This window comes from Microcaecilia unicolor, chromosome 1, assembly GCF_901765095.1.
Source record: "Microcaecilia unicolor chromosome 1, aMicUni1.1, whole genome shotgun sequence".
Taxonomy (NCBI): domain Eukaryota; kingdom Metazoa; phylum Chordata; class Amphibia; order Gymnophiona; family Siphonopidae; genus Microcaecilia; species Microcaecilia unicolor.
This window is the reverse complement of record NC_044031.1, coordinates 330536316-330556459: the sequence shown is the minus strand read 5'-3', so window position 1 is coordinate 330556459 and position 20144 is coordinate 330536316.

Here is a 20144-nt window from a genome sequence, read left to right as displayed (position 1 = left end):
TCAGTAAGACGCTGGGCGAGAAGGAGACAACTGTTGGTGCCATAGTAAGAAATGGAAGAAGTACAAAATGACTGTCAATCGACAAAGATCTGGGGCTCCACGCAAAATCTCACCTCGTGGGGTATCCTTGATCATGAGGAAGGTTAGAAATCAGCCTACAACTACAAGGGGGGAACTTGTCAATGATCTCAAGGCAGCTGGGACCACTGTCACCACGAAAACCATTGGTAACACATTACGACATAACGGATTGCAATCCTGCAGTGCCCGCAAGGTCCCCCTGCTCCGGAAGGCACATGTGACGGCCCGTCTGAAGTTTGCCAGTGAACACCTGGATGATGCCGAGAGTGATTGGGAGAAGGTGCTGTGGTCAGATGAGACAAAAATTGAGCTCTTTGGCATGAACTCAACTCGCCGTGTTTGGAGGAAGAAAAATGCTGCCTATGACCCAAAGAACACCGTCCCCACTGTCAAGCATGGAGGTGGAAATGTTATGTTTTGGGGGTGTTTCTCTGCTAAGGGCACAGGACTACTTCACCGCATCAATGGGAGAATGGATGGGGCCATGTACCGTACAATTCTGAGTGACAACCTCCTTCCCTCCGCCAGGGCCTTAAAAATGGGTCGTGGCTGGGTCTTCCAGCACGACAATGACCCAAAACATACAGCCAAGGCAACAAAGGAGTGGCTCAGGAAGAAGCACATTAGGGTCATGGAGTGGCCTAGCCAGTCACCAGACCTTAATCCCATTGAAAACTTATGGAGGGAGCTGAAGCTGCGAGTTGCCAAGCGACAGCCCAGAACTCTTAATGATTTAGAGATGATCTGCAAAGAGGAGTGGACCAAAATTCCTCCTGACATGTGTGCAAACCTCATCATCAACTACAGAAGACGTCTGACCGCTGTGCTTGCCAACAAGGGTTTTGCCACCAAGTATTAGGTCTTGTTTGCCAGAGGGATTAAATACTTATTTCCCTCTGCAGAATGCAAATAAATTCATATACTTTCCACAATGTGATTTTCCGGATTTAATTTGTGATGTGCTATCTCTCACTGTTACCAATAACCTACCCTTCAATTATGGGCTGCTCATGTCTTTGTCAGTGGGCAAACTTACAAAATCAGCAAGGGATCAAATACTTATTTCCACCACTGTATCTAAATTGCAATTACTCCAAAACACAGCTAGAAGGCTGATTTTCATCATTCCAGATATGATAGTGTGTCTTCTCTGTTGAAGTCCTGTCATTGGCTCCCTGAACGTGCCAGAGTATTGTTTAAAGTGTTTTGCTTTGTTCATAAAGTGATATATGGTCTTACTCTTCTTTCTTTATCTTTACAACTGAACCATTCTTCTACTACTGAAAATATATGTCGTACTAGAGACAGATGCATGTTGTTTTTTCCTTCCCCTATTGAGTTGAAATATAGTAGACATTAGAAGTCGGCTCTGTCTCTGCTTGGAATGATTTGCCTTTGGAAGTTAGGTTGGAAAGTTCTTACTATGCCTTTAGAAAACAGGTGAAGATGTATCTTTTGAGAAATCTTATGTTTTGTAGATATTTTTAATTTTGAAGTACTATATTGGTTAGTTTATTTACAGTGCATACCTGGTTCTTTTTCTTGATTTTATGTAAAGGTGTAATAATGTATATTCTGGGTTTGTGTGTGTGTGTGTGTGTTGTTTTCTTTTTTTTTTCTTTTTGTAAACTGGCTAGGACCATTTGTTTGGATTAAGCAGTATATATGCACAACCTTAGTCACATTATATAGAATCCGGGAGACAGCAGTTAATTTGCTTTTATCATGCGATATAGCCAGCTAACCGTGAATATTCAGTGCACCACCGGCTAAATTTGGTGGTCAGATTTGGAACTACTGTCAGGCATGGCGGTAATTCCATTTTTTATGTGCGTCCAATACGCATACTGGAAAATATTTTGTATTTTATAATGTGCGGTGCTAACTGGGCAGTAATCGGCAGTGTATGCGCACTGACAATTACCACCTGTTAACGTATGAGACCTGTTGGCAGTAGGGTCTCAGACCCAAATTGGATGCAAGCCAATTTGTATTTTGCTACACATCCATTTTTGGCCCAAAAAAGGTCTTTTTTACAGGTATGCTGAAAAATGGATCTGCGCATGCCCAGTACTTTCACCTACAAGCACAGACCATTTTTCAGTGCACCTTAGTAAAAGGACCCCTCAGAAAGGGAGCATTTACCAGTGGCATGCTGATACCCTTCCCACCAGGTGTCCCATCCCAGCATCATAAAGTGGATCATCAGGCTGTGCCTGTACCTTGGGTCAGCAGCCAGCATGTATAGAGCCAGTCCCCCAGACCTGATACTCATGTGCCTAGTTACCATGAGCATCTATGCACTAAGGGCAGTCCAGGGATGGAATTAGGGTGGATCCAGGAGTATGAGGGCACCAGAGATATTCAGTGCCAGTGCCCTCATAGCTAACCAGGCATACTATATTGGTCCACATAAAAAGCAGTCCTAACTGTGCCAGTTAGTTATATTGATAGAGTCCTGAATATTGGTTTTATCCAGTTAGCTTCCGGATACCACCAAAGACCCAGATAGTGCAAGTGGTCAAATAGGACCCAGCACTCAATATCCAGGTTTCATTAAGCTAGTGGTAGTCAACATTTACAGAAAATACCACCGACAGCTGAATATTACCCCTTTATCTTTTGTCTGCAAAAAAAAATATGTTCTTCCTTTTTTGTGTTTTTAATAAAAAGATATTAAAACCTACAAAGAATCTAATTTGTACCATGTTCTGAGTGAATACTAAAATTGTATTTCATATACTAATATTTATTTAATTTCAGATGTAATTACAACTAATACAAAAATGACTTAAGTAACCACGTTCTGCTGAAAACCTCGTCTTCGAAGCACTAAGTTAATAAAGAGAACTGAGGGAAGGAAAGCAAATTTGATTGGTATTAGAACAGAGCTTATTTGTACTTTTTAATAAAAGGAAAGAAAACAAGATAGTGGAAAGACAGGGGATTATGGAAATAAGTTTCAAAACTAGACACAGGAAGTGAACAGCAGAGAAAGGAGAAATAAGAGTGATGATTGAAAAAGGAAAAGTATAACATAAGAAAACTGTAGGGATATGCTTTCATTAACATGCATTCATTTAGATGCCTTCAAAATTTGTATGTGTGCAAATTAACAAACTACAATCAATTTGCACATGCAGCAAAAGTTGTAAAATGGGGAAAAATTGTATTAAACCAAACAGAGAGGGTAATACAGCATACACAGAAAGTATACAAACAAAAAAAGCAACACTGGGCCTTCAAGACTGATATGCCTGATATGCAAGTAACAAAAATGTAAAACCAGAGATAAGTCTTTTAGGAGATATCCTAGTGAAGGGATTGACCCAGTATCACTCCTTATAAACAAATCAAAATATACAAAATAGAAAATTTTATTCTTTTATAGAGATTTTCTCAGAGTTATACACTCACTCAAGCGAGGCGCTACTAGTTTAAGCGGCGCTTCTGAGGGTGGATAAGGTTCTCAATCATAGAACTTCTCTAGAGGTATTTATAAATTTTTTCAAACGCACCCATGTGTCAATTAAATATTTCTATGAGTGTGTCTAATACCTTATATAACATAGAGTTTAAATGAGCCAATTCCTACACTTGCCCTGATAAAAACCTCTTTATATATATACACACACCCTTTTATGTCCCCTGCTGTAGCAGCTGCAATGTGCTATGTATGTGTGTGTACCACACAGAGACCTTTTGTATTGGTGGTTGGTAGAGGGTGAGCAAGGGGTTGCCCCCTTCCCAGTTCCTTTCCATGTTATCTCATAGGTTGGGGGTTGGGTGCAACTCATATGGGGGTTACAGGCACACTCTAAGGAGGGTAGCTGGGACAGAGATGTTATGGGGTGCTCTGATTGTAATACTTACGCAGGATCTGGAGGCACTCATGCATTCGCTGGATCAACATGGGGTTCTCTCTCCGAATGCACCAGTACCGGCACCAGATTGACAGCAGATCCTGGTAAGATGCTAAACTGCCCACAAAATAAAGGTTGGTAGAGACGGGGTTCAGGTGATAGACCTTCTTGCCATCACATACATTATTCTATTTTAAGACAAGTTGTGCAGTGGAATTCCTTGCCAATATCTACGCTTAATACTCACTACTATAATTGGTTCTGCGAGTCCATAAAGTCTGTACTATTTAGGAAACAGGTATTAACACAATCGTATCCACCTACACACATAATGACCAGACCTATAAATTAGACTCGGAATCTCAACATCACAAGAATACACAATGTTATGTATATTTCATTATATCATCAATGTTAACTATGTTAGCTTTTCTTCTCCATGTAACAATGTTTACTATGTAACAATGTACTTTATGCAATATGTTAACAATCATCCCAGAATATGTTAGCTTTTTGTTCACTATTGGCTTATTTTACAAAGCCCATATGAATTGAAAGGGTTTCTTCTCATTTGCTGCACCAAGAATTGGTAGCATGGCTTTGTAAAAGACCACCTCTGTAACAATGCTTATTATGTAACTGTGTACTATGTTTAATATGTAACAATGATCTCAGTATACTGCTACTGGCTTCTTATACTGTAATCCGGTTCAAACCTTTCGAGGTGTACGCGGAATATAAGCTTCCAGTAAAGTAAAATAAAATCCTCACATAGGTTGTGACAGATGGCAACAGGTAGATTGGGGGGGGAGGTGCTGAGGTGAATGAGGTGGCCATAGGGACAGAGAGTGGCATGATGACCTTTCTGTGCAGCATGAGAAGTATTGCAGGGATGTGGGGATAGGCATAAGGGTAATGCTGGTTTTCCTTTGGGCATCTACATGATCTTTAGGGAGCTGCTGCCAATGTTCTCATCACTATGTAGGCGGGGGCCAGGATAAAGGGGGAAGGGGTGCAAGTCTGTGGGGCCACTCATTATAGCTCTGCATGGTTGGTGGAGAAGTTGGCCCCCATACTTTCAGGATATTGGATGGGGTGTATATTCTGATTTTAGCAGTGAATATTGTGATTTTTGTTTCTCGGTTCTGTATTTATAGATGTGCATGTTTACAAACATGATTAGTCTTCGTTTGAGAAATATAGTAAGGAATTGGATTTGTGAGGGAGAAATTACATGTTCTACAACTAAAGGGACCTCAGTGTATTTGATCCTGCTTAAATTCACGATTTTATTGTGTTAAATTTCAGAAACAAATTTATGAATATTGGTCCTCTCCTGGCGTGCCCCAGGGATTGCCTCTCTTGCCCGTGTTATTTAATGTTCTTATGTCCTACCTGGGTCAACATCTGGAACAAGCAGGATTTAAAAGTTCTATTTATGCAGATGATATTACCATAGTATTCCCTGTTACTATTAGCCTACAGGCCTTGTATGATAATGTTTCTCATTGTTTTTTAATTATTACAAATTGGATGACTTCCCATTATTTGAAAATGAATAGAGATAAAACAAAGTTTCTACTGTTGGGAACAAAACAGAATCAGGAATTGGCATCAGGTCTGATTGTAGATGGGGAATGTTTTACTTCGGATCAATCCATTAAAATCTTATGCATTACATAATCTTATGCACTTATCTATGGAGTCACAGATAAATTCATTAATTAAAAGATCTTTCTATACTATGAGAAAACTATGGGCTATTCATAAACATCTGTCAGTAGAACTATTTAGACTTGTGGTGCCGTCTTTGATTCTCAGCAAGTTGGATTACTGCAATAACATTTACTTGGGGTTACCGAAATATATGTTGAAAAAGATCCAAACTATTCAGAATGTTGCCACTCATCTAATTTTTTCGCTTAAGAAATCAGTAAAAATTACTGATTATTTTGTCAAGATACACTAGCTTATTGTTGAGGCCAGGGTCACTTTTAAACTAGGATGTCTCTAGAGGAAGATAATTCAGGGCATTATACCATGATATATGATTTCCCTTGTGCATTATTCGTTAGTGGGACAATTTTATAATACGCGTAATTTGTTTTCACTTGATTACCCAAGTCCCCAGGGCATTACTTCCAAGATATTTTTCAGGTCTGTTTGCATATCAGGTTGTTAAATTTTGGAAAATTTAACCACCTACTACTACTACTACTACTATTTAACATTTCTATAGCGCTACAAGGCATACGCAGCGCTGCACAAACATAGAGCTTACAATCTAATAGACAAAAAATAAATAAAGTAAGCAAATCAAATCGATTAATGTGAACGGGAAGGAAGAGAGGAGGGTAGGTGGAGGCGAGTGGTTACAAGTGGTTACAAGTCAAAAGCAATGTTAAAGAGGTGGGCTTTCAGTCTAGATTTAAAGGTGGCCAAGGATGGGGCAAGACGTAGAGGCTCAGGAAGTTTATTCCAGGCGTAGGGTGCAGCGAGACAGAAGGCGCGAAGTCTGGAGTTGGCAGTAGTGGAGAAGGGAACAGATAAGAAGGATTTATCCATGGAGCGGAGTGCACGGGAAGGGGTGTAGGGAAGGACAAGTGTGGAGAGATACTGGGGAGCAGCAGAGTGAATACATTTATAGGTTAGTAGAAGAAGTTTGAACAGGATGCGAAAACAGATAGGGAGCCAGTGAAGGGTCTTGAGGAGAGGGGTAGTATGAGTAAAGCGACCCTGACGGAAGATGAGATGGGCAGCAGAGTTTTGAACTGACTGGAGAGGGGAGAGGTGACTAAGTGGGAGGCCAGCAAGAAGCAGATTGCAGTAGTCTAAACGAGAGGTGACAAGGGTGTGGATGAGGGTTTTGGTAGTGCTCGGAAAAAGAAAGGGGCGGATTTTACGGATGTTGTAAAGAAAGAAACGACAGGTCTTGGCGGTCTGCTGGATATGAGCAGAGAAGGGAGAGAAGAGTCAAAGATGACCCCAAGGTTTCGAGCTGAGGAGACAGGGAGAATGAGAGAGCCATCAACAGAAATAGAAAACGGGGGGAGCGGGGAGGTGGGTGTGGGGGGGAAATGAGAAGCTCGGTTTTGGTCATATTTAATTTCAGGTGGCGTTGAGACATCCAGGCAGCAATGTCAGACAAGCACGCTGAAACTTTGGTTTGGATGCAAGGTGAGATATCAGGGGTAGAAAGGTAGATTTGGGAGTCATCAGCATAGATATGGTAGGAAAAGCCATGGGATGAGATTAATGAACCAAGGGAAGAAATGTAGATAGAAAAGAGGAGGGGACCAAGAACAGAACCCTGAGGTACGCCGACAGGCAGAGGGATAGAAGTAGAAGAGGATCCACCAGAGTGAACACTAAAGGTGCGGAGGGAGGTAGGAAGAGAACCAGGAAAGGACAGAGCCCTGGAATCCAAGTGAGGACGGTATCGAGAAGTATGCTGTGATCGACAGTGTCAAAAACAGCGGAAAGATCAAGAAGAATGAGGATGGAATATTGACCTCTGGATTTAGCCAGTAATAGGTCATTGGAGACTTTAGTAAGCGCAGTTTCGGTTGAGTGGAGAGGGCGAAAACCAGATTGTAATGGGTCAAGAATAGCTTATGGTTTGTTTAAAAAGAGCCTTAAGACCCTGTTTAAGAGCGTGATTAGTAAATAGTCATATATTTTTTAAATGAGTTAATTTACTTTTAGTTGTTAATTTGTGACATCCTAGGTGAATTGTGTCCTATTGTCTTGCTGTAACCCGCTGTGAACTATTTAATATGGTATTAGCAGGCTATAAGTGGCTTAACTATAACATAACATAGTAACACATAGTAGATGACGGCAGAAAAAGACCTGCACGGTCCACCCAGTCTGCCCAACAAGATAAATCCAGCATCATTTACAGAAGAGAATGTGTATGAACAACTTGTAAAGCTAAAGGTGGACAAAGCCATGGGACCGGACGGGATCCACCCCAGGATATTGAGGGAGCTCAGAGAGGTTCTGGTGGATCCTCTTAAAGATTTGTTTAATAAATCCTTGGAGACGGGAGAGGTTCCGAGGGATTGGAGAACGGCGGAGGTGGTCCCTCTTCACAAAAGTGGTGATAGGAAAGTAGCTGGAAACTACAGGCCGGTAAGCCTCACTTTGGTTATTGGAAAAGTAATGGAAGCGAGGCTGAAGGAAAGGATAGTGAATTTCCTGGAAGCCAATAAGTTGCAAGATCCCAGACACATGGTTTTACCAAAGGGAAATCGTGCCAAACAAATCTCATTGAGTTCTTTGATTGGGTGACAGGAGAATTGAATCAGGGACGAGCTATGGACGTAATCTACTTAGATTTCAGCAAAGCTTTTGACACGGTTCCCCACAGAAGGCTTTTAAATAAACTGGATGGGCTGAAGATAAGACCCAAAGTGGTAAACTGGATTAGGAACTGGTTGACGGACAGACGCCAGAGGGTGGTGGTAAATGGAGTTAGCTCGGAGGAGGGAAAGGTGAGTAGTGGAGTGCCTCAAGGATCAGTGCTGGGGCCAATTCTGTTCAATATATTTGTGAGTGACCTTGCCGAAGGGTTAGAAGGTAAAGTTTTCCTATTTGCGGATGATACTAAGATCTGTAACAGAGTGGACACCCCGGAGGGAGTGGAAAACATGAAAAAGGATCTGAAGAAGCTAGAAGAATGGTCTAAGGTTTGGCAATTAAAATTCAATCAACTAATTTACTATAGGGATTATTTTAGAACAACCAGAGTCAGTATTAATACATAGCTGCTAAAGACTCCAGAACATATGAAAAATCTTTTACTTTTATTCACAATAAATATCAATTATTCATACAAACCTACATACCCTGTAATGCCTCACTCAGACATTCACACGCTTATACCCTCCATCCATATACATAACAATGGTGTACACTATAAATGCCTCTTACAAAGATGATACAGCTCATCATAAATCAATACAATGTGCATATGTCAATTTGAAACTCATCGATTAACCAATGAGCTCATCATGAACGCTGGTTCTATAAATCTTTAGAAACCTGCGTATAGTCTGTGTCCATTGTCCTTTGTATGGCTGAAACAGCTTTATAACAGTTGCACCATATACATAAGTGAATTGGAATATTCCTACAACCACAATGATGTTTCTTATGGAAGACAAATGTCACTGGGAATGTCCAAAACCCACAAATTGAGGAGGCTAGAAACGTGTGTCCAAGTTTGAAAACATCAAATCGCCGGTTCCCCGATGCTGATCGGCATTTCGTTTCCTTCCTCAGGAGGAACCAAAGCTGTAACAACATTAGTAATCATCACCTTCTACATACTTTTATATATTCAAATCTAATTGTACAAACAAGCATTTTAAATAGCACTTACTAATAATACTACATCAGGCTGCACACCGAGTGGTAATCGGCCGGACTTCCGCCCTGGAATCACACCACCGGAAACTGTTGCACGTCACCCACAACGGCACATGAATTAAATACCCTTGGGCTCATTAAACAAACGTACACGTCAATAATTACATCACACCCACTCGACCTCCAAATTGAGGCCATGCGGTGTTACTGTCCCCCATGTGTAAAATATCGCTGCTCAATGCCAAGAAATGCAAAGTGATGCACTTAGGGAATAGAAATCTACGGGAGACGTATGTGTTAGGCGGTGAAGTCTGATAGGTACGGACGGGGAGAGGGATCTATGGGTGATAGTATCTGAGGATTTGAAGGCGACAAACAGTGTGACAAGCGGGTGCTGTATCTAGAAGGTTGTTGGGCTGTATAGAGAGAGTTGTGACCAGCAGAAGAAAGGGAGTGTTGATTCCCCTGTATAAGTCATTGGTGAGGCCCTATCTGGAGTAGTGTGTTCAGTTTTGGAGGCCATATCTTGCTAAGGATTAAAAATAATCGAAGCGGTGCAACGAAAAGCTCCGAGAATGGTATGGGATTTGCGTTACAAGACGTATGAGAAGAGACTTGCTGACCTGAACGTATACCCTGGAGGAAAGGAGAAATCAGGGGTGATATGATACAACTTTCAAATATTTGAAAGGTATTAATCTGCAAATGAACCTTTTTCCGAGATACGAAGGCAGTAGAACGATAGGACATGAAATGAGATTGAAGGGGGGCAGACTCAAGAAAAATGTCAGGAAGTATTTCTTCATGGAGAGAGTGGTGGATGCTTGGAATGCCCTCCCGCGGGAGGTGGTGGAGATGAAAAACGGTAACGGATGTCAAACATGCGTGGGATAAACATAAAGGAATCCTGTTCAGAAGGAATGGATCCTCAGGAGCTTAACCGGATTGGATAGCAGAGCCGGTAGTGGGAGGTGGGGGCTGGAGGTTGGGAGCGGGGATAGTGCTGGCAGACTTATACGTCTGTGCCAGAGCCGGTGGTGGGAGGCAGGGATAGTGCGGACAGACTTATACGGTCTGTGCCAGAGCCGGTGGTGGGAGGCAGGATAGTGCTGGGCAGACTTATACGGTCTGTGCCTGAAGAGCACATGTTACAAATCAAAGTAGGGTATACACAAAAAGTAGCACACATGAGTTGTCTTGTTGGGCATACTGGATGGACCGTGCAGGTCTTTTTTCTGCCATCATCACTATGTTACTATGTCATTTTTTGTGTAGACCTTACCTTGATTTGTACCTGTCTTTTTCAGGGCACAGTACCGATAAGTCTGCCCAGCACTATCCCCACCTCCCAACCACCAGCCCTGCCTTCCACCGCCGGCTAAGCTTCTTGGGGATCCCTTCCTTCTGAGGAGGATTCCTTTATGTTTATCCCACGCATGTTTGAATTCTGTTACTGTTTTCTGTAACTATGTCTGGTGTTTCTACATGTGGTGCTGTGATCGGGGGTGGGGGGAGTGCTGGACATTTACCTTGCCAGGGTGGCTCTGATCATTCCTCCAAGTTCTCAGAGACACATTTATAGTGGGCACATGGTGGTGATATTTTGAAGAGCTGCCTTCCTGTGCTTCTGGCACAGGAAGGACCAGGCGCTAAGTCTCCTCAAGGGAGTAATTTGACTTCCTTCTGAGTGACATGCTTACACATGCAGAGCTATATATGGATGTGTTGCATGTGGAAAGGATGCCCTGCCATGCTTGCACACATTTTCTTGAATGTGGTGCCATATATGATAATGGTCGTTTTGCAAAAATGTATTTTTGAATGGCAGAGACATTTTTCACTGCTGTATGGGACAAGATTAATATTTTCCCTAATTTTGAATCTCTGGAAATGTTTATTTATTAATTATTTACTGTATTTAGCCATTTGAACGATTTGCGATAAATGTCTCTGGTCCTTCTAAAAGTCCTTCTACAAAGCGGTGGTAAGCCCAATGTGGGCTTACTGCTCACTAAAAGGGAAGTACTGCCATGCTACTGCAGCAGCCTGGCAGTAGTTCCCATCCCCAGTGCTCGGTTACTGCCAGGTTAGCATGGAAGCCCTTACCACCATCTCAATGGATGGCGGTAACAGCTCCCCCTCTAAATGCCCACATGGCAAGTGCTTCTCTTGCCGCATGGCCATTTCCTGAAATACCTGTAAAAGAAAGATCTGCCTTTTACCTACTGCAGTAAAAAGGGGCCTCGGTGCGCATCAAAAACACGGGCAGACACCAGAGCAGGCCATCTTTTGCCGCAGCTTCATGAAAGAGGTCCATTCTGTTTTTGTCTCCACCACTTCCACCTGGAGGCTGTTCCATGAATTCACCACCCTTTCCGTGAAGAACTATTTCCTTAGATTACATCTGAGTCCTAACCTAAGGAAGTATTTTTAAGTCTAACCCCTTTCACCTTCATATTATGTCCTTTTGTCCAGAGCTTTCTTTCAATTGAAAGAGACTTGCCACCTGTGCATTTATTCCACATAGGTATGTAAATGTCTATCATATCTCCCACCTTTCTTCCAAAGTATACATATTGAGATCTTTAAGTCTGTCCCCATATGATTATGTTGTATGAGTATCATGTTACTTTCTGCGAGTGGGGTGGTAAGTGTTAGGTGGATTAGTGATAAGGAGTAGGTTATTATAACTAGTTTGGCGGTGTTCATTGTGGTTTCAGTGCACTCAGAGTAGAGCGTCAGAAAGTTTGATATTTTATGAGTCTTGTCACCCACCAGTATCTGCTTTACAGAGGCTGCTTTCTCTCTGTTCTGAGTGCTGGAAACTGCTCTCCAAATGTACAAAGGAGCAGAGGACTTTGCAGCAGGTGAAGAGCTCAGAAGGCAGCACACATTCAAATAACAATACAGTTAGTGATGTCACCCACCAGTATCTGCTCCACAGAGGCTGTGTTCTGAGTGCTGGAAACTGCTCAATGGCAAATGCTGCTTCTGTGGAGCCATTCAGTAAAAGAAAGGAGGTGCTTACTTGTTTATAGAATAATATCGTAGGCTTACACCAGCCAGATTTGGTGTAATGCTCACATCTAGGGATCATCCTTTTGAGTTAAGTGCTGCTTTTCACCCTGCTTCTATGGATTATTTAGTGAGGGGCCCTTTTATTGATTGGCGGTAAGCCCACTCTGGTTTACCGCTCGTTCTTCCGGTACTACTGCTGGACCAACACGGCCGCTGGTGGAAGTCCCTCCCCATGCATGTGCCATTTCCAGGGGAAAAGGAAACCCCCAGAAATGTTTGTGTGGCGATAACCCGGCGGCAATCGGGCATCGCTGCATGTTTTTTTCAGGAAATGGCCATGCGGCAAGAGAAGCACTTGCCATGTGTGCATTTAGAGGGGGAGCTGTTACCGCCATCCATTGAGATGGTGGTAAGGGCTTCCATGCTAACCTGGCAGTAACCGAGCACTGGGGATTGGAACTACTGCCAGGCTGCTGCGGTAGCATGGCAGTACTTCCCTTTTAGTGCTTGGGATAAGTACATAGAATCTCTATGGGAGGGCTGATGGAATGGACGGGCAGGGCTGTATAGTACAAAATGTCTGCACTTTAACATTTTTGCCCATTTCCAAGTATTGTTATGCTTTTTTTTCATACAAAGTGCACTTTTGCAAAATCTCTTTACACTTTAGTACACAGGTTCCTTAGTTTTTCTGCTATTACTTAATCTTTCCTGAATACTTGATCTTCTAGCAGTCTATATGACTCTCTCACTAGCAGTTTGATTCAAATTTATTAAAAGTTTAGAGTTATTCATGTTCCTGATGCCTAAATGTTGGTGCCATCATGGGGTTAATTTATAAAGTCTACATTGGGTGTAAAAGACCTGTTATAAAAATTCCTATTCTAGTAAAAAAAATATGTGCATTGGACATTTTATATTTTTCCAGCAGGTGAATACAGGGACAGAGTTTTAGCATAATATAGGTGGAATTCACAAGTGCATATGTAGGTTTATAAAATAATGCTAAGTTTGCATGCATACTTAAATGATCTAGGCATGAGGTGTAAATATCCCACACTTACAACGTAAGCATGATTTCTTCCACTTATGCTGGTATCTTATAAAGACATATAGGTGCCTGTGGCACTCATTTTTGACAGGTGGACATCTCAAAATGGACAAAAAAAGTCCATCTGTCAAAAACATCCAAATCACAATTCATCCAAATAGCAAGGGGATGCATTGGAGATAGATTTTGGGTGGGACTAAGGAGGGCCCATAATTAGGATGTCTTTCAGCGATATTGGAAAGGGAAGAAACGTCCAAGGCAACAAAGAAAGAAGTTTTATCTAGACCTGTCTCAGTCACATCCAGGGTACAAAAAAGAGCCCTGATTGAGAAGATGACCACTTGAAGGATGAAGATGTGACCTCTCCTTAATCTCCCAATGATTACTGACCCCCTTCCACCTCCCTAAGAAATGAAAGTGACAGTGGATCAGGCTTTATGACAGCTTCAGGTGTTATGGTCATTCCTAATAGAGCAGCAAGCCAGTATAATGAGTAGCCCAGTGGTCAATGCAGTGACATTCAGATGTAGCTCCGAATTTAGCATTTATTTCTTTACAAATATGTGAGCCCTCCTAGAATACAGAAATACCTGCTGTACTTGAATTTATAAGACACCTGCAAGAGTGATAGCCATTGTATTGGCTATCACAAAAGTAAGCACCTCCTTTCTTTTACTGAATTGGCTCCACAGAAGCAGCATTTGACATTGAGCAGTTTCCAGCACTCAGAACACAGCCTCTGTGGAGCAGATACTGGTAGGTGACATCACTAACTGTATTGTTATTTGAATGTGTGCTGCCTTTAGATACAGTAGATTTTTTTTTATCTGTTCCTAGAGGGTTCATAATAACATATAAGGAATTAAAGTTGGATTTGGTTCCTGGGCCTCGTAAGTCCACTGCACTGATCACTAGACTGCCCCTCTGCTGATGCCAGACAGATGTTTTTGTGACTGCTTTTTTGGCATTCATATTTGGACTTTTCATTTTGGAAAATGGCTGTTCATTTTGGACATTTTCAGTGCAAGAACATAAGAACATAAGAGTAGCCATACTGGGTCAGACCAATGGTCTGTTTTGTAAACAGTGGCCACGCCAGATCACAAGTATCTGTCAGAAACCCAAATTTTGGCAACACTCCATACTATAAATCCCAAGGCAAGCAGTTGCTTCCCATGTCTGTCTCAATACCAGATTATGGACTTTTCCTCCACGAATTTGTCCAAACCTTTTTAAAACCCAAATACACCAACCGCTGTTACCATATCCTCCGGCAAAGAGTTCCAGAGCTAAACTGTTTGTTGAGGGAAAAATAGTTCCTATTTGTTTTAAAAGTATTTCCATGTAACTTCCTCGAGTATCCCTTAGTCTTTGTACTGTTGGAATGAGTAAAAAATCGATTTACTTCTACTCATTCTACACCACTCAGGATTTTGTAGACCTCAATCATACCTCCCCTTATCCATCTCTTTTCCAAGCTGAAGAGTTCTAACCTCTTTAGCCTTTCCTCATATAAGAGGAGTTCTATCCCCTTTATCATTTGGTTGCTCTTCTTTGAACATTTTCTAATTCCACTACATCTTTTTTGAGAACGGTGACCAGAACTGAATGCAATACTTAAAGTGCGGACACACCATGGAGCAATACAAAGGCATTATAGTATTTTTGGTCTTATTTACCATCTCTTTCCTAATAATTCCTAGCATCCTGTTTGCTTTTTTGGCCGCTGCCACATACTGAGCAGATTTCAGCGTATTAACTACAATGACACCTATATATTTTTCTTGAGTGCTGGCCCCCATGGTGGACCCTAGCATCAGGTAACTATTATTTGGATTATTCTTTCCAATGTGCATCACCTTGCATTTTTCCACATTAAATTTAATCCACCATACGGATATCTTCCAATTTCCTAAGGCCTTCCTGCAACATTTCACAATACGTACGTGTTTTAACAACCTTGAATAGTTTTGTATGATCTGCAAATTTTGCCACCTCACTCGTCATTCCGATTTCCATATCATTTATAAATATGTTAAATAGCACCAGTCCCAGTACAGATCCCTTCAGCACTCCACTGTTCACCCTCCTCCATTGAGAGAAATGACTATTTAACCCTACCCTCTGTGTTCTGTCCAATAACCAATTCCTAATCCACACCAGAACCTTGACTCTAATTTTCTCAGGAGTCTCTCATGGCCTTCTTGCATATTTTATTGGATGTTATTAGCAGGGTGTCCCAATTCTGACTTGGGCATTCTTTTGAAAATTCCCCTCCACATGACTTTGTAAATTATCACATAAATAGGCACCCCCTAATAAAATTATCCTTCATGTGAATGAACAATTGTAATTCAAAAATACCTTTATTTGACAGAATGGTTTATGTGCTGAAAGATGTTATTGTTTTGATCTACTTAATGTTTCTCCATTGTGTGTTAATTTAAAATTGCATATTCAATTGTTTTGTTTTGAGCTGGATTTAAACTGGTGTATAATATTATTGCTCTATAGGTGCTGAATGTGTGTGTATGTATGTGTGTGTATATATATCTATATCTATCTATCTATATCTATCTATCTATATATCTATATATCTATATATCTATATATATATATATATATATATATATATATATATATCTATATATATATATATATATATATATATATAAATATATATATATATATATATATATATATATATATATATATATATATTACACATTCAGCACCATTTTCCAGGTAGTGATTGTGCTGAATATTGAGATAATGCAGGCAGCACTGGAACTTAGTAGGATAACACTGATATATGGTGTACTTGTCACATAAGTTACCTGGATAAATTAGAACAGGCTTTTTATTGTCCTGAGTTATCTGGATAACTTACCATATAGCAGGTGCAGTTTTAATACTATCCAGATACGTTCTGGGACTGCCTTGCCTCCATCTTGAAGGTCTGCCCTAGCACTACGGTAATCTTTAAGGATATTCAGAGGCACTCTCCGCATAGTGCCTCTGAATATCCAAATTAGCAGCCGTTATCTGGAAGCCACTACTGCTATCTGGATAAGTGCTTTTGAATGTTGGCCTGCTAATATTTAGAAAGCTTCTAAATATTAGCAGGTCATCATTCAACATTGGAAACTCTTTCCAAAATGAAAATAGTTTTCAGTCACTGAACATGCATAAGACAATATATAGAAGGCTGACCTCTAGTAGTAGTACTACGAGAATACTACTATAGCTTATGGCAACCATTTTAGCACAGGGAGATACTAGAGGCAGGAGTGAATGGGGATCAGTAGGGATGTAGGTAAGCCTTGGGAGGGGGAGGGATAATCAAGGGGGAGACCTGGTCTTGGGAGTGGGGCTGGTTTCAGGAGGGGGGTCTGAAATGCTAGGGGGTGTTGGGAGGGGTTGGTTGGGGGAGGGGTAAAAGAAACTGACAGATAATTATGTTGGTCCTAGCTGATATTCAGCCAGGACCTGCATAAGCGTCCTATGTATCGGCTGAGTATCGGTGTGAGCAGCAACCAGCAGTCTGCTCAGACCTGGAGATTCCAGATATGGCCCAGCATTGAATATCCAGGTATAATTTAATTGGTGACAGTCAGTGCTTAAATACATGCTGAATATTGACCGGTCAGTTTTTTGTGTGGTAATTGTGTTAATGGATATTAAAATATAACATGAACAAAAACCTGTGTTTAGCATCCTCCATTTTAATGTTATAGCCATCAGCACTTTTGGTAGGCAGCCAAATGACTTATGAACCTAGCAAAATGTCTGAAAAAACTGGAATATATACACTGGCAAGATAGAATTCTCTGAGTGTTATCTTTCTGGAGGAAAAGACTTCAGAAACTCTGTGTTCACTATATAAATAATGTGAATCACAGACTGTCATAGATCTCCTTACGTACTTGATATTAGAGACTATGCCACAGGTTCCTCATTAGTCAAAAACCTCCCCTAAACATAATAAAAATTTCTCCTATTGTTAATAGTGTTATGCTCTATTATCTGCAATGTATTAAAGGTAATGAATACACCTATCTGGGCTATAGCGTTGTCTGGAGGGTATGCTCGACAGAAAGCTTCTGTTTCCAAAATGCTTCATCAGGAGCTCAGCCCTCATTCACCAAAAGTGCCCTGAAAAGTAGATGGAAAGACACTTTTGCATTCTGAAAAAACTGGAGCAATCCAAAACATACACACATGCAGAATATCCTTATAATTTTATGCAACTGTAAAGTGTTTCTAATATATGATCTCTGAACTATAGTTTTGCAAAACATGTGAATGTTAAGTGCAGCGTTATCCTATGCATTATAAATTAGGTTTTGTTTTCATTTAAACTAGTTTTCCAACTAATTTATTGGTGTTAGCCTTCAAATTATAACTAATAATTATCAACAAATCTCTGACCCATTCTATTGCATTCATGCTTTGTCAATTCAAGATTGCAACACCTAGGTTAAAACCATATGAAGTGCTCCAAGTGACCATCAATCTACAGTGTGCAGGTGTTGCCAGGGAAACCAATAAAAGGCAGACGAATGCTGAAGATTAGAAGTGAAATATTAATAATAAAGGACTCAATTTAGACACAATCGACTTAGGAAATTTAAGGCAGAGCTATTTGCCTTTGATGAATGCAAGCAATCAGATTCTTCTAGTTTTAAAAAAATCATTATTTGGAAGCTCAGAATATCTTAGGAAAACAAGAAAAAAATCTGTATATAAGGTTTAAGACCAGCCTCATCAGGATTCATGTAAAAATACTATCAACTTAATTATTGTATGTGAGAGCCCTATTATCTTCTTCCTAATCTGTAGAAATTCCACAGCATCAAGAGCTGGGTAGATGATGAACATTCTTATGCCTTGGTGACACCAGGAAGCAAAAACATGACACCCAAAATGCCTGCCTAACATTTCATCACCATACTGTCAAAATTAAAAATGCTTGGAAGCACTTATGTGGGCCTATTTCATAGGAATAAAAAGGGGAAATTGAAATATGAACAATTTCGAAATGGTTCACTCTTGGTTCAAAAAGCACTCTCACAAGTAGATGCTTCAGAAGACAACAGAGGAGTGCATGCATGCATTATTGGGAAAAAGCACAAATTATTCCTAAAAGTGCAGTCTCTTTTCAAATAGTAGGCACTTTTCAGGAATAGTGTGAGTGATTAATGACACAGAAAAAAAAACATGAAATTGTGAGTTATTTTCCCCTATCATTTTTGTTTGAAAATGACATGCAATGACATATACTTAGTAGAAATTGAATTCATGATCCTAGCCAGGATGATGAAATAGATAATGAAACATTAAGATATTAGAGAGGCTAGTAACACAAATACTTGGGTATGCAAAAATACACAATAGGAACAATAATTAAATTGATGTCTCAAACACAAATGTTACAGTGCAATATAGAGAACATAATTAATCAAGCATATTCATATCAAAACTCTACATGCAAAATTTATATAAATTCTATTACAAAATATCAATAAATACAAACCACCCATTCCTTAAAAGAAAGTCCCAATAAAAATATGTGCATGTGTATATAAATCCAAACAAATACTGATTATCATTAAAACATATGACAGCAATCTTCATCTACTTGAGCTGTATAGGCTGTAATATTTATTCTTCAATTCTTTAATCCAAAGACATAAAGTTCAAAGAAATCACAAATGCTTGAATCTGATGAAAACATATCCAGTCCAAATCTATTATCCAGCCCTGCACATCTTTATCAGGACCTTCTTTTAGGGAATGAGTGGTTATATGTTTACTGTTATTTTATAATAAAATTTATATACATTTTGCATATAGAGTTTTGATATGAATATGTTTGATTAATTAGTTTTGTTCTCTATATTGGGTTGGAACTTAATTGGGTAACAAGTCAATCAGTGCTGATAACTGGATGACAGAGGAGAGCCTTGGCAATATCCTAAGAGACCTTTGAACAACCACATGCTCCCTCGACCCCTGCCCATCAAAGATAGTGCAGCAGGCAAGTATGGGTCTCATAGAAGACACCACAAAAATTGTGAACTCCCCTCTTTCTAATGGGCAACCACAAACAGTATTTAAAAAGGCAGTAGTTCACCCTTTGCTAAAGAAAGACAACCTTGACCATGACAAACTTGAAAGTTACCGGCCAGTATCCAACATTCCATTTCAAGGGAAACTTGTAGAATGAAAAGTCTGTGTTCAACTCAATGATTGGCTAGAAGAGAGAAACTGGCTAGATCCATGTCAATCTGGATTCAGACCCAGTTATGGAATAGAAACGGTCTTAATATCCCTAATAGATGATCTTCTCACAAACCAAGACAGGGGATTCACCTCAGTGTTAGTACTGCTAGATTTCTCAGCAGCTTTTGACACTGTGGATCATGATATGCTAGCATTACTGTCAGAAACAGGTATCAATGGAACAGTACTTGCTTGGTTCAGATCCTATCTATCAGATAGACAACAATCCATAATGCATGGCAGCAACTCATCACCACCATGGGCACTGACCTGTGGGGTACCACAAGGATCAATACTTTCACCTATTCATTATCTACCTGAAGCCACTATCTGAGCTGATTCGATCAATGGACACTCAGTTCTTCATCTGTGCAGATGATGTACAGCTACTCATACCCATTGAACCTGACTTACCTACAGCACTGAATTAAACTGATTACCTGTCTTACATCAATTCAAGAACAGGCTAAACA